The 13,808-nt window shown below is 45.0% G+C and overlaps 1 long non-coding RNA gene and 1 pseudogene across 12 annotated transcripts in view; one reads left to right on the top strand and one right to left on the bottom strand.

Annotated features, from left to right (window-relative positions):
* LOC107400706 (uncharacterized) overlaps positions 1-13,808 on the bottom strand; it is a 35,626-nt gene that overhangs the window by 12,920 nt on the left and 8,898 nt on the right. For 3 of the 12 annotated variants that reach the window (XR_013042784.1, XR_013042782.1, XR_013042786.1), the window contains 6 exons: positions 13,363-13,488; positions 6,621-6,866; positions 2,888-5,196; positions 2,175-2,355; positions 1,772-2,023; positions 239-389 (listed from right to left, as the gene is read on the bottom strand). This is a non-coding gene — a long non-coding RNA (uncharacterized LOC107400706). The remainder of the gene's footprint in view (positions 1-238; positions 390-1,771; positions 2,024-2,174; positions 2,356-2,887; positions 5,197-6,620; positions 6,867-13,362; positions 13,489-13,808) is intronic. The other 9 variants (XR_013042783.1, XR_013042785.1, XR_013042787.1 and 6 more) reach the window with 7 other exon arrangements.
* LOC121821059 (U1 spliceosomal RNA) lies at positions 6,613-6,767 on the top strand (annotated as a pseudogene).

The raw sequence follows: 13,808 nt of genomic DNA, 5'->3' as shown, positions 1-13,808 counted from the left end.
AGTGAGAGATGGTGTACTACATCGGGTGGCTGAAACATTTATTGAGGTATGACTGTGTACGTGGTATAACTGTGTAAGAATTTGAATGTGCCACACCTTGAACAGGTTGGTGGCCCATAAGCGGAAATTTGACACCAACCTAGCTCCTATTTCTAACTCAGAGATTTGTTTAGACATTCTGAAGCAAAGCCTGACACAGTTAGACATGTTCAAATGCGATTTAAGTGTCAAACAGTACCTACTGCTTTCATGGAGTTAACGGTTTCATGGAGTTAACGGCTGCTCCTTGCCTGTTCCAAGCCTCACGAATTCATGATATTGATCATCTGCTTCACATGGATGAGGAAGTTGGGCGTCGTTCGCTGTCTGTCTAAATGGCTGCAGCAAGGCTAAAGAAGGACATGAGGAAGAGTTAGTTCCCTGCTACACACAAACCTCCACTACTGGTATGCTGAGTGAGTGTGCAGTCCGGGAGGGTAGGGCAGGGGCAGCACATTAGTTACTTTCCTGATGCTGTGAAAGAATACCATGACAAAGGAAGCCTACTGGAAAAAGAGTTTACTTTGGCTCCAAGTTCCAGACAGGGTATAGTCCATCATAGCATGGGAAGGCATGCCAGCAGGAGTGTGAGGCTGGATTGGCAGCCAGGAAGCAGAGTGATCACATTCATCCACACACGGGAAGCAGAGATTAGAGAATATAAAGTAGCAGTAGATATAAAATGCCAAAGCCTGGGGATGTACTTCTTCCTGCAAAGCAACACCCTAATGGTCCGGTGAATTTCCCATTGTCGCTAACTGGGAACGAAGAGTCCAAACAGGGCTTCTGCAGGGCATCTCATATTTAAACCACGATAAACAATATGCCAAGAGGAGCTGAACGTCCCCCACACGTGAGTAACAGCAAAGGGCTCTCACACATCTCTCCTGCCTGACTATGACCTAGTCGGTGCTCTAATACCCCAGCAAGGACCTGAGAGAAGATGCCACCTTGAGGATCAGTGACTGACACTGGCTGGCCGTGGCTCCTCCAGGGAGGAGAGGTTGTCAGTTTCTCCTTCAGATGGAGACACTGGCTTCAGCCCGTGCCCCCCGACAACTGGAACGGTAGACAGGTTTGGAAGGAGGAGCATCAGCTGCCACTGCCACCTTTGTGTCAGAAACACACAATCCAGAAGCGCTGGAACCAAGACAAAACTCTCCAGAGAATCGCAGGTTTAAGGGAAATAATTTAACCGAATCAACATTTTTCGTTCTGACATTCAATCGCCAAGGCAGGGATCAACAGCAGCCACGGCACAGAGGAAACCTGTGTCCACACCGAGAGACGAGGCGCTTCAGGTCCATTAACGGACGTGGGCCAACTCTAAGAGTTTTTCTTTTCTTTTTTTTTTTTTTTTCCTGAAAACACAGTGGAAGCTAATTGATTGCCCATTTCTGAACAAATAAGGATGTTACACAGGTTAAAATGTATTTAAAAGTAAGAGTGTGACAACAGAGCAAAGGCCAGGAGGGAGAAAGTTCATGGCTGCAAAGTCTCCGGTATCTGCACAGAGTGGGACAGTACTCCACAGTCTCGCACATCTGCTTCCAGGAAGCGGAACCAGCCTGAACCCGTGACACCCTGTGGTGTTCTGAGGGACTGAGGGAAAAAACGGCTTCACATCTCTGAACCAAATTTTATTCATCTATGAATTTGTCTCTTAGGTTTTGGGGTGTTTGCTTGTTTGTTTTTTGCACTATAACAAAATGTTAAGAGTCTAGTTACTTACAAAGAACAGAAGTTTATCTGTCTCAAGGGTCCGGAGAGGAAGTCTTAAAAGCAGGATGCTGGGATCTTGCCAGGGCCTTCTTTTTGCATCATAACAGGACAGAAGGTGTCACACAGTAAGACAGAGCGTATGTGCTTGCTGAGGCTTTTTCCTCTTATAAGGTCCCCGACGGCATCACGAGATTCCCCACTTTCAACTGATCCTAATTGCCCACTGTCTTAGTTCCCTTTCTGTCGCTGTGATAAAAACACTCTGAGATTACAGAATATAACAGTCACAGGCAGCAATCCTCCAATCCCTCCCAGATTTCCACCCAGAAAAATTAATTCCTCACTGGAAGCCGTGTCTTAGGACTCCCTATCAATCCACCGTAATCACGACAACTTTGAAAATTGTACTTTACCGGAACTCTGCCAGCCGTCAAAACCCTGAATTTGTTTGTGCCCGCCTCTCCTCCTTGTCTGTTCTGGAAGCCGCGGGAGGTGGGTAACTGGCTCTCGGACTTGGCAAGTTTGTTCTTTGAATGGATGAGCACTCGGGTTCCTTCCCGGTGAATGTTGTTTCTGCCACAAAGCAATTTCATTCTATTGAAAACAAAAAAACAAAAAACAAAAACCAACACTCTGAAAAAAGCAACTTAAGGGGAAGATGGCTTATTTTAACTCACGGTTTAAGGTGCGAACTATCACAGCAGGGAAGCCACGGCAGCAGGAAAGCAGCCCGCCACATCACAGCCACCAGGAGGAAACAGAGAGCGATCCATGAAGGTAAGCAGGTGAGTGTTCTGCTGCTTGCTCTCTCCATTTCACACAGCCTAGGATTCCCTGACCAGGGAACTGTCCCACCAGCAATTTAGATAAGTCTTCCCACATCAATTTACATAATCAAGATAATCTCCCACAGGCCCGACCAGAAGCCCATTTCCCAGATAATTCCAGATCCTACCAAGTCGACAATTAATGCTAATCATCACACCTATTGTGGTGGCTCATCTTGATTGTCAAATTGAGTGGAGCCAGAATCCACCAGGAAACGCACATGTGGGCACGTCAGTGAGATTTCCGGAGAGGATTAGATAACCAAGGGGGAAAGACCCTCCTTGAGAGGGAGTGATACCTTTCAATTTGTGGCTTCTGGGGTCCAAGGAAAACCAGCACTGCCTGCACGCCTGCCTCGACTTCTTCCGGAGCCAGAGCACCTTTCTGATGCTGTCATGCCATTCTCTGATAACATCAGATTCCAGCTCCTTTGGCTTTCCAGAACGGACTGAAGGAGACCAAGGATCCTCCAGCAGTTTTCAAGGACTTCAGCGCCAGTTAGGATTCAGTTAGTTGTGTTAGGAGTGCAAAGGCATTCAGTTAGTTCCCAGGGCTGATTGCCTGCTGGATTCTCAGCCCCTCAGCATGTACACAATTGTTAGACCACCCAGACCTCTAGTGTAAGCCAGTCTAACAAGTCCCCTTTCCCTCTTTTGACAGACACACATATATAAATTGTGTGTGTGTGTGTGTGTGTGTGTGTGTGTGTGTGTGTGTGTGTGTGTGTGTGTGTGTGTGTGTGTTATGCATTTCAGAGCCAGTCACCTGAGGAACTTGTTTTTCTAAGTGTTCTCAAATGCTGGCCCTACTGTTTGGGGGACTATCACTTTGAATACAACTAATTTAAGAAGTACAGTTCTCTTTAAATATATATTTTTTCCATTCTTCTCTGCCAGATATGCCTATCAAAGGTCTCACCTCCAAACATTAATTCATTAATTTGGCCATCACATTAAAATTACAGCAACTAGGAAAAGCAACTTTCTTTACATTGTTACTCAAAATGTGGTCAAGGATCCTCCAAAATGCTGGGATTATAGGAGAAGGCCACCATACCTGGCCTGAGCAGGCACTTTAAAACAACACCAAAGAACAAAAAACCAAAATACTAAATGCAATGTTAATATGAAGTATTTCATAAGAACCAAGAAAAAAGAAACTGTTTCTTCTTTATCATTGTTTTATAATTACCATATTGAAATAGTTTCATTTTATTTTTAGCTTTATATTTTTGATAAAACTATAAGGCATCAGGATTTATGTAAACATGTTTTTAACATTAAAAAGTTTCTATTTTGCTCCAATTTTCTAACACATCAGAAATCCCAACCAGTGGTTATGTGCCTTTCAGATATTAAAAACTCTTGCATCAAAAGAGATTTCAGTCAATGACATGCCCAAATCGTTAGAGTCAGAAGAAGTTAGCTCCTCGCTGCTGCAGGTTATTTCACTGAGAGACATTTCAGCCTGAAATTTGCTGTGAAGGAGGCCAGGTGAGTGCAAGTCCTTCTAAGCTCGGGGAAGACCAAGAAAATGAAGCAGGAACAGCAGTAGCGCCTTCGCTGGGAGGGAAACTATAGTGTGGGTAAGATGACTTCCTGCAACTCCTGAGTGAAAGATGTACCAGCTGCTTCTCTCATCTGGGGAGACTGGGGTCAGCCTCAGAAGTGCTGCCGCTTGGAGATGAGGTATAGTGAGGCCACAGCCAAGGCCTGTTTTATGTTTGTCTGTTGTTGGTCAGTGTAGGACACGCCAAGGTGCCGTTCCTTTCTCATGTTAAAGGTATTCAGGTAGGCTGAGGAAAGCAATAGTCTGACGTTGCTCTGGATCAAAGCCAGGGGCTAAGAATTTCTGAGAATGTGGGGTCTGGGCCATGGGCTGTACAAACAAGTGATTTGGCCTTGGTCACTTACTGGAAGTTGACTCTTTGGGGCCGGATCTTTATTTGTGTGCTCTCCTGGGGCCTCTGGCTAGAACTCGCTTGTCTGCAGGGGTGGTGTTGGGGGCGGATTCTTTGTTTATAATAATTGCCTAAGGTCAACTGCCTGCCTGAATTTCTGAGCCAGTCACCTGAGGAACGCGTTTCTCTAAGGTATTCTCAAATGCTGGCCCTGATGTTTGAGGGACTGTCTTTTGAAAACAGCTGACTGAAGTGCGGCTATCCCTCAGAATCTACAGGGGATTTTGAGCTCCCCTGACTGTACCAAGCCTGAGGGTACTAGAGTCATCTAAAGATGCACGTGATTGGCACACTGCATCCTCTATACTTTCAGTATATCTAGAATAATTTTAATAGCTGTCCTTTACAATTTACAAAGTCTTCCCATGCACTCCATCTCACCAAGGAACTAAACATTGTATGTTTGAACTGGATTTCAATATCACTGTGACTAATATTCAGACTACTGTGAGACAGTGGAAAGAGTGTGGATTGTGAGTGGCTCATATTTACTGAGCAGTTTTTATTCCAGGCACTAGGCAAACATTGGTTCAGAAGAGTTAACCTACCTAGGATAGATGAATCCGCGGAAACGAAAAGTCATGTTTGAGCCAAGGCTGTCTGACTCCTGGGATCATGGCTGGCTTTATGCCATGCTGTTGCTCCTCCTACAAATGAGAGATAATGGCTTGATCACAATAAAATGCTTGTCACTCCAAAAACACTCCTGACAATGAATCTAAATTTCTAGACTACACTCAGCCCAGTTTCCTGAGGGTTCGAGACATAGAGGACCACTCACATGCACCTTGAGAAAAGGAAAACTTTATGAATGAGCCCAGAAAGCTGCCCGTGGGTGTTTCAGCAGCCAGTCCTTCCTGTCTCTCATGGCGATGCTTCTCTGTGGATCTTGTACCACTCAGCATATTTGCTTCCCTCGGGTGTTCAAGTTCCCACTGCTCATTCGCAAGTGAGTTTCTGGTTTTAATTTTCCCGGCACCTTTACTGTGAATGAGGCTGGCATCTCCATACTCCCCAAATGGATGCTCTAAGCAAGAGATGCTCATGCTGAGAAACTGTTCTCTTAGTCTTCTGTTGTGCTCCCATTAGCATTGACAATTACTCTCTTGGGTAATGTGACTCCAACAGCCCAATCAGCTACAGAAAGGAGGTCTCCTATATAAACCATAGCAAAATAGGTGAGCAATAGCTTTGTTTCATAGGTTATTATGACTTTGAATGAAATAAGAAAAAAGTTGAAAGATTCCACGTGTATCTTGTTTTAGCTGGGTAGTATCTACTTTCTCTAAGCCATTGTGTGGCTGCAAGCTGCTGTCTGATGTTTTATTGAGTTCAGTATGTCAAAGGCTTCCAGGGAAAGATCCCAACGTGGAGGGATCAATGTCATTCCTTCAGGAGGGGTTGCTTCCACACAAAAAAACTATCTTCCTGGGGACCAGGATGAATTGTACACCTTATGTTTAAACATGAGTAAAATCCTGGCTTACATACCAAGGACAATGAGATTCTGCTGTCAGGGATTACACTTGGATTGTTCAGGTGGTGATCATCCTCCCCGGAGCTGTTCTCTTGAAAAGGTGCAGTGTGCGTTAACTATGCCTTCCCTCGCTTGCCGCTGTGGAGTCCACTCAAGGTAGGGGCTCATTTGTTGCACAGGTAGGGACATCTCTGGCCCTAAGTTAATCATTTGAACCAACTTCATGATAGCAGTTCAAAAGCATTTGAGCCTCCGCTCAATGTCAGACACAGTGCATGGGTTAGTTTGTAAAGTAAATACGATTGAATCAAGGTCCCCAGAGCTCAGAGGAGAAGGTAGACACTAAACAGGATTCACTGCACTGTTAATGGCACAAATATATGTCCTGGACACGACGTGGCCAAGCAGGCTCAGTAGTGTCTAGGTTGAATCCTGAGTGTTATTTTTCAGTCAGTGTTTCTCAGACCAGCATGTCAGGACCCATTCAAGCAGATTACAGCTGCAAGCCCTAGAGTGACTGATTCTGTATACCTGGGTGGTTCCTGAGAGTATGCATTTCTAGCAAGCTTACTAGAGGTGTGGATACATACTTACCTGGCAAGGGAGATCTCATGATCATGAGGGTGATTTTCCTAAGGTGAGGCTCATCCATTGCACTACAGGTATGCTAACCCATGATTTCTCCAAAAGCAGGAAAGTCAACTGCATAATTTGTGGTAATAGAGAGTATTTATGCTCTACCACCAAAAAGAGATGTGGATGCTGCCAGTCCGTAGAGCACACGCTGATAAACCTTTCTCTACTCCATGGCTTGGAACAGTGTGTTCTCTGCCCTGGATTCTACATGGGAAATAAGAAGAAAGAAGCAGGGTGGGCCCTCCAACTCATGAAGATGAACTTGAAATAGATGCAGGGCAGATTGGCACCATTGTCTGATGGTTGAGAATCAAAGTCTGGAGTTCAGGGAATGTGCTGATGGTAGTTGTCAGTGGAGATGGAAGTGATGTGGCTCCAGAGGAGTTGTAGGATAAAGAGATATCCCCCTCTCTCTGTGTCACACACTCTCTCTCTCTCTCCCTCCCCTTCCCTTCCATTCTCTCTCTCTCCTCTTTCTCTTTCTCTCTCTCTCCCCTCCCCTTCCCTTCCATTCTCTCTCTCCTCTTCTCTCTCTCTCTCTCTCTCTCTCTCTCTCTCTCTCTCTCTCTCTCTCTCTCTCTCTCTCTCATACACACACACACACACACACACACACACACACACACACACACACACTATAGCTCCCTCTTCACTTTTTTCTTTTCCTCCTTCCCTCACAGATACACATTTTACAATGTCTTCTGATATCTTCTGTAATTTACAGTGCTGTTCCTCATAGCATTCACTACATGTGTATTTTGTGGACTTTGTATGGCACCTACATTTTGGAAGTTCTTATCATCTTCGTTTGTTCATAGATAGTGTGGCCCTATAAGCATTGCTCCTCTGGGCTGTGTTGATTCCTGGCTGGTTCCAGAACCCTCTGTAGAAGGCATCAGCCTTGTTTCCTGGCAGAGAAAACTGGGCTGAGGCAAAGGGAGGGGAAACCAGTTCTAGAGCCTAATGAAATGATCAGAGAGAAAAGATGCAAACAAAAGTGGGATGGAAGTCTTGCCCTACAAAGAGTTGGGGATGGTAGTGATAGATCTCCATCTGATACGGCTGCCAATGAGCCCATTAAAAGATCTTTTCATCAATACGGCCATTTTTAAAGATATTGGATGACAAGCATTTATTCTGATGAAGGGGAAAGTTTTTTTTTTAAGTCTCATTATTCCACAGTCTCTTCTTTGTATTTGTGGTGGTTAATCTTGATCGTCAACTTGGCTGAATTCAGAGATGTCTATCAAATCAGTAAAGGGCATTTCTTGGTGTGCTTCTGAGGACATTTCAGGGATGTCTGACATGTGGAACAGAGGGAGAAACACCCTCCCTAAATGTGGGTGGCTCTACCCAACAGACTGGGAGCTAGGATAGAGCCAAAGCGGAAGAAGAAAGAGACAGAAGTCTACATAGGCTCCATTCATTTTGAGAAAGTATGTCTACTGTGTCTGCCATTATTCATGAACATCAGACTCGAGCTTCTGAAGAAGCCTTTCCATGAGACTTACATAAGCACATCTTCCAGGAGTTTCTGTGGTAGCAAGAGGGACATTATTGATTCCCCTTGTTCTGAGGCTTGCAGCTTCTTGAACTGAGAAGCAACCAGGTACTCCAGCTCACCAGAATGCAGATGGCCTCTGCTGGATGGCCCAATCTCTAATCTATCATATAAGCCAATCCAATAAACTCTCATACACACACATATATACACATATATGTATATATATGTATATGCATATGAATATATATGCAACATACTAATTGTTTCTCTAGAGAACTCTAATACAATATTCAGTTCTTCTCCCTATTGGTGATGATGTTATGGGCCTTAGAGAAGAACCTAACTTTCTTAAACAAGTGAGTCCCAGGAAAGGCGCAAAGCTACACAGAGAAACCCTGTCTCGAAAAAACAAAAAAAATAATAATAATTCCCAACTGCATTCTAAATACCTATCTTTATGACCCACATCAGAGAAGCTTCTTTTTGCAGAATAAAGGGGCTCCTATAGAGATCTACAAGTAGTTAAAATGCAGAGAATAAGTGACCAAGGTGTCCAGCTTCAAATGGGACATCTAAAACATCATTCCAACACCTAAAACCCAGGGAATAACATGAAAGAGGAGAAGGAAAGATGCTAAGAGCCAGAAGACTAAGACAACTATGGAGAGTGTCCTAGACATGATAGGAATGTTGCACCCACAACATGATTGCCTAAACAATAGCCACACAAGACCCTATCAGTCAACATGTCATCATGGATGGTGGGGGAAACCTCACGAGGCTCCACCCCTAAATGAATGAGCTGCTGGCAAGTAATGTTTGCTAAGAGAAGAACCAGTCTTCTCCAGGGACAAGCCCTCTGAGAGGATACCCAATCCCAAATGATCAGCCCTAACACAACACTATATATAGTTATATATATATATATATATATATATAGGCAACATTAAATGAACCAAGTGCCATTTATACACACATGCATGTGCGTGCACATACACATACAAACATATCATACACATACATTCAAAAAAGAAGAGGTCATGAATTTGAAAGGGAGCATGGAGAGCATTGGAGGGGCTGAGAGTGAGATAGTCATGTCTGAAATTCTCAACAGCACCAAAAAAGGAGTCATGTACTAAGGAAAAGAAAAAGGTGGCCACATCTGAAGCCCACCACTGGAAGGGGATATGCATGGAAGCACTGGTCTGGGGGGTGTCCATGGCTAAATTCTATCACTCAATTCCACATCTCAAAGCTCTAATTATAATGTGACAAATTTGGAGAGGTCCTCCAAAACGGGTGAAGACAGCTGATGGTGCCAGTAGTCAGACCTTGTCCAATAAGATTAGTGTCATCATAAGAGGAGATTAGGACACTGACCTATAAGGAAGGAAGACCCTGTAGAGATGCTCTCAATAGATGGTCATTTCCAAGCCACGGGGAAAAGCCACAGGAGGAACCAGCACTGCCTGGCACCTTGACTAACATTTTTAGCCTTAGTTGTGAGAAAATAAATACCCTTTATGCAAGCCACCAAATCTGTGGGATTTTATTAGGTTATATGAGTTTACTAAGCTTAAGAGACTTGGGGAGAGGCAGGGAGGGGCTCATCAGTTATACCTGTGTGTGGACTCCCATTTCAAGAATGAACTCTGAGGCTTTATGTCACTGACATGAATGACCTATAACAGGAAGTCCTAGACTGAGAAGTGGTTTTATGAATTGTGGAAGTGGTCAGCCTGCCCTAAAGTTGGGGTGCCTGTGAGGCCATCTATCAAAGACACTGCAGCAGATAGAGAAACAGCATGAAATTTACAGACAAATGCTTGCTCTAGAAGAATAATTCAATATTCATAGAAAATGGGAGAGTCCCACAGAGAACCGGTGCTCAGTTCTCACCAGTTAGTAGTATTGGATTAGACAACCCTCAGCATGCCTTCTAACGGCATGCTTCTTCTGGGGACACTGCTGAGCGTGTTGGCTGAGCATCCAATGGTTATGTAAGTGCCTTCAAGTTCATATATGAGTGCAGGCTGAGTGACAGCTGCTTAAAGTGGGCTATGGTTTGGATGCAGTGCCAGTGTGTCCCCCAAAGGTTTATGTTGGAAGTCTGGTTCCTACTGTGGAAATCTTAAGAGGTGGTGGATCCTTAAGGGGCAGGGCCAAGTGGGAGGTAATTGGGTAACCGGTGGCATTGTCCTTAGAAAGGATGAATGCTGTTTATCCTTCACAGGCTCATGGAACAGGTGAGTTCTTATGAGAGTGGTCTCTTCCTCCTGTTGTCTGGCTTCCTGTCTCACTGTGTGATCAATCCCCTACACACATACACACATACATACATACACACACACACACACACACACACACACACACACACACACACACACACACACACCCCAAGATGACATTTGCTATCATTTGACATACCCAAGGAGGCTCTTACCAGAGACTAAATGTGGGGTTGCCTAATTCTGAACTTTAAGTATCCAAAGCTATAAGATCAACTCATTCTTTACAAAATACCTGGGTTCAAGGTTCAAGTATTTTGTCCCAGCATGCAATGCCAGATAACCTGGTACACTCTCCACCTTTTTTTGTTACCCTAGCATGGCTAGTTCTCCCAGCTGTCGCACATGTAGGTGACAGACAGCACTCACTGGAACTTCAAGACCGACCCTATGCCCAGGCCCCTACCGGAAGCAACGTTGTTCAAAGTCCAGCCAATGGAAAAGAGAAAAGAGCGGTGTTAGGGCCAGAGCCACCTGTAGGATTAACTGTGCCCTTCTCGGCTTCCTTACCCTTCTACTTCTCTACCATCAATCTGCCTTCCTCCCTTCCCTCTCACAGGTCTCCCAAGCGAATGCCTTTCACACTAACCGCTTCCCCTACACAATATCTTGCTTCCAGGCTGACCTACTGTCACATCTGTGATACATGGGTTGAAGGAGCTGGGCAAGATCTGTGTCACTTTCATCTGTATAGTGACTAGGACACGACATGAGAAAACGCTAATGTGGAATTACAGAGTTTGTGGTCGATTTTCAATGTTCATGCAGTGTTCCGTGCAAAAGCAGCCATCTCCAGCCATCCCTGGCCCACTCTGCTCTTTGTCCACAGCATGGAGGAACCCAGGTGAGGCTGATAACAATCACTGATCCATTAGGACTTGCCAAGAGCAGGGCGCTGGCTCTAAGTCACTGTGTTAATTACATTTGAGTAGCTATGACCATAATCCTGGAAAGAAACGACTTAAGATAGGAAGGATTTATTTTGAATCATGGTCTTAGAGGACACAGCCCATCAAGACAGGTAAGACAGAGTAGAGTTCATGGTGGAGGGAGGGCAGATGTAGAAGAGTCTCTTCATACCATAATGGACTTAGGAAGAAGCACAACAGAGCTCATGAGACCAGAACCAGGGGCAGGTATAATCTTCAAAAGCACATCCCTAGCTGCCTACTGCCAGAGGTTCTCAAGACCCAAAGCCTGAAACATAGTACTACAAGCTACAGACAGTCAAGACATGAACCCGTAAAGGGCATTTCATATTTAAACCATAATAGTCACTAGGATTTGAGAGTGGTTTATGAGATTCCATTAGGGACTAAGAGTAAACTAAATTCACTTCCATTCAGGATACAGCCCCACTGTCTCATCAGAGGCTCTATCTTACAACCTAACCTTGTGTGAAATCTGGGTTAGCCTAAAGAGATAGCCTTGTTTACGAAGATTAACTCTGGCATGTAAACACAGAGCCGGCTAAAAATGGACATTGAAACTGTGGGGAAATTGAGTGGTCAGCATGGAAGGAGACATGTCCTCGGGGATGACAGATCGAAGGAACATCTCACACATGTGAGCAGGACCAGCCAACAGGAGAAGGGGTGGGGAGAAGCCAAGAGTCGGCGGCAGCATGTGGCCCACCAGGAACACCACGCTCTGCCTTATGCCACAGGCAGATGCTCTGGGATGAGCCCTTTATGTCTAAGCCTTAGACACAAAGTTAGACTCCAAGGTAACTTGGGAGAATCATTCTTTCTTGACTCTACTAGAAGGAGGAAAATAAACTATCAGTGTTTTGGGTGGGGAGGATATGTTTTTTAGAAGAGAAAAAAATACACAGCTTGCCCATGGGTGTTTATTGCAATGCTATTCATACCAGCCAAAAACTGGAAACTGGCCAAATGCCCAACAGACAAGCATGCGAAGGGTGCCAATTCATAGAAAGGGGTGCCTGGAGGCAGCCGAAACCAAAACAAAACAGGAAACTCACTCCTCTTGTGTTGAGATGGAAGCATGCACATCGCAGTATTGGGAAAAGGCCAAAGGTTATATAAATAGTTGACATTTCAAGTATTTTTTAACTCTTCCTGTCAACTTGTGACTATGAGGGAAATTTATCTTTCCACTGATGGTTATAAAAGGAGATGCTCTGAGCCACACGGCGCTGCCTTCTACTTTCTTTCTTTGGAACAAAGCCACCACGGAGTTTACCCGCTTGCTGCTGAACTTTAATGTATGTCAGCAGGGCTGGCTGTTCGCCCCCAGGATGGGTGTGGAGAATGCTTCTGAGATAAAGAGGGGATCAAGCAGCCCAGCTCAAAGCTCACCTTGCAGGCCACCCACTTGGCCCTTCAAAGCAACCGCCAATGGAACAGGGTGGGGATGGGGACAGGGTGTCCCGCTCCAGGCAGGGGATCCAGGTATGCATTCTTTGGACATTGTCATCTGACGAGCTAGGCTGTTGCTGAGTCTCCTATTCCCCAGCAAGAAAGCAACCAAGAGCCTCAAAGGTCAAGCTCCCTTCCTGGAAAGGTGATCGCAAACAATAATGGTCCTGGAATTTGTCATTGCCCTAACAAAACATCTTATCCTGGGTAATGTGTGAAGAAGAGAGACCCTGACCCCCGATTCTGATGACTAGAATGTCCAAACAGCATGGGGCAATGTTTGGTGAGGGCCCCTGGTTGCAACACACATCAGATGGTATCTGACAGTGAGGAGAGAAAGGGTGAGAGGGAAAGAGATCACATGAGAGAGAGGAAGTGAGAGAGCCTGAGGAGGAGAGAAGCTCGCTTTTTTTTTTTTTTTGGTAGCCCACTCTTCTTAAACTAATCTGCCCCCATTTATATTACTCATTTTGTTCATTGAGCTGAGAAATGCCTAACAGAAACAATTTAAGTGAGAAAAGACTTACCTCATTCATGGCTTCAGTAGGTTCGGTCCCTCGTGGTGGGCAGTATGGCAGAGCAGAGAAGCTCATATCATGGCAGTCCAGGTGGTGGAGATGGGGATACTGATGGTCTGCTGGCTTTTCTTCCATCTGTAAGTTTCAACATGACTTTTGTGAGAACAGATCATACTAGTCCCCACCATTTACTGATGGAGGGTAGGTAGGCACACTGAGAATCACACAGACCCACACTCCATGAAGCCTGAGATACTGCCTGAAAGAGAAGGTGGAATTGCTATTTCCCCAGGCCAGAGCTCTCCCCCTTACATTCACTCAAAGTTTTATTCTGACACTGTTGCTTGAGGTCCTCCCTAGGCTGAGCTGATGCCACACTATGCCCATCATCCTACAGAACTGTGAGCTTATAAACTTCTCTCTATAAAATTACCCAGCCTCGGATTTCCCCTTCC

Source organism: Peromyscus maniculatus, chromosome 10 (genome assembly GCF_049852395.1).
Source record: "Peromyscus maniculatus bairdii isolate BWxNUB_F1_BW_parent chromosome 10, HU_Pman_BW_mat_3.1, whole genome shotgun sequence".
NCBI classification, from domain to species: domain Eukaryota; kingdom Metazoa; phylum Chordata; class Mammalia; order Rodentia; family Cricetidae; genus Peromyscus; species Peromyscus maniculatus.
This window is presented reverse-complemented; position numbering and strand designations above follow the sequence as displayed.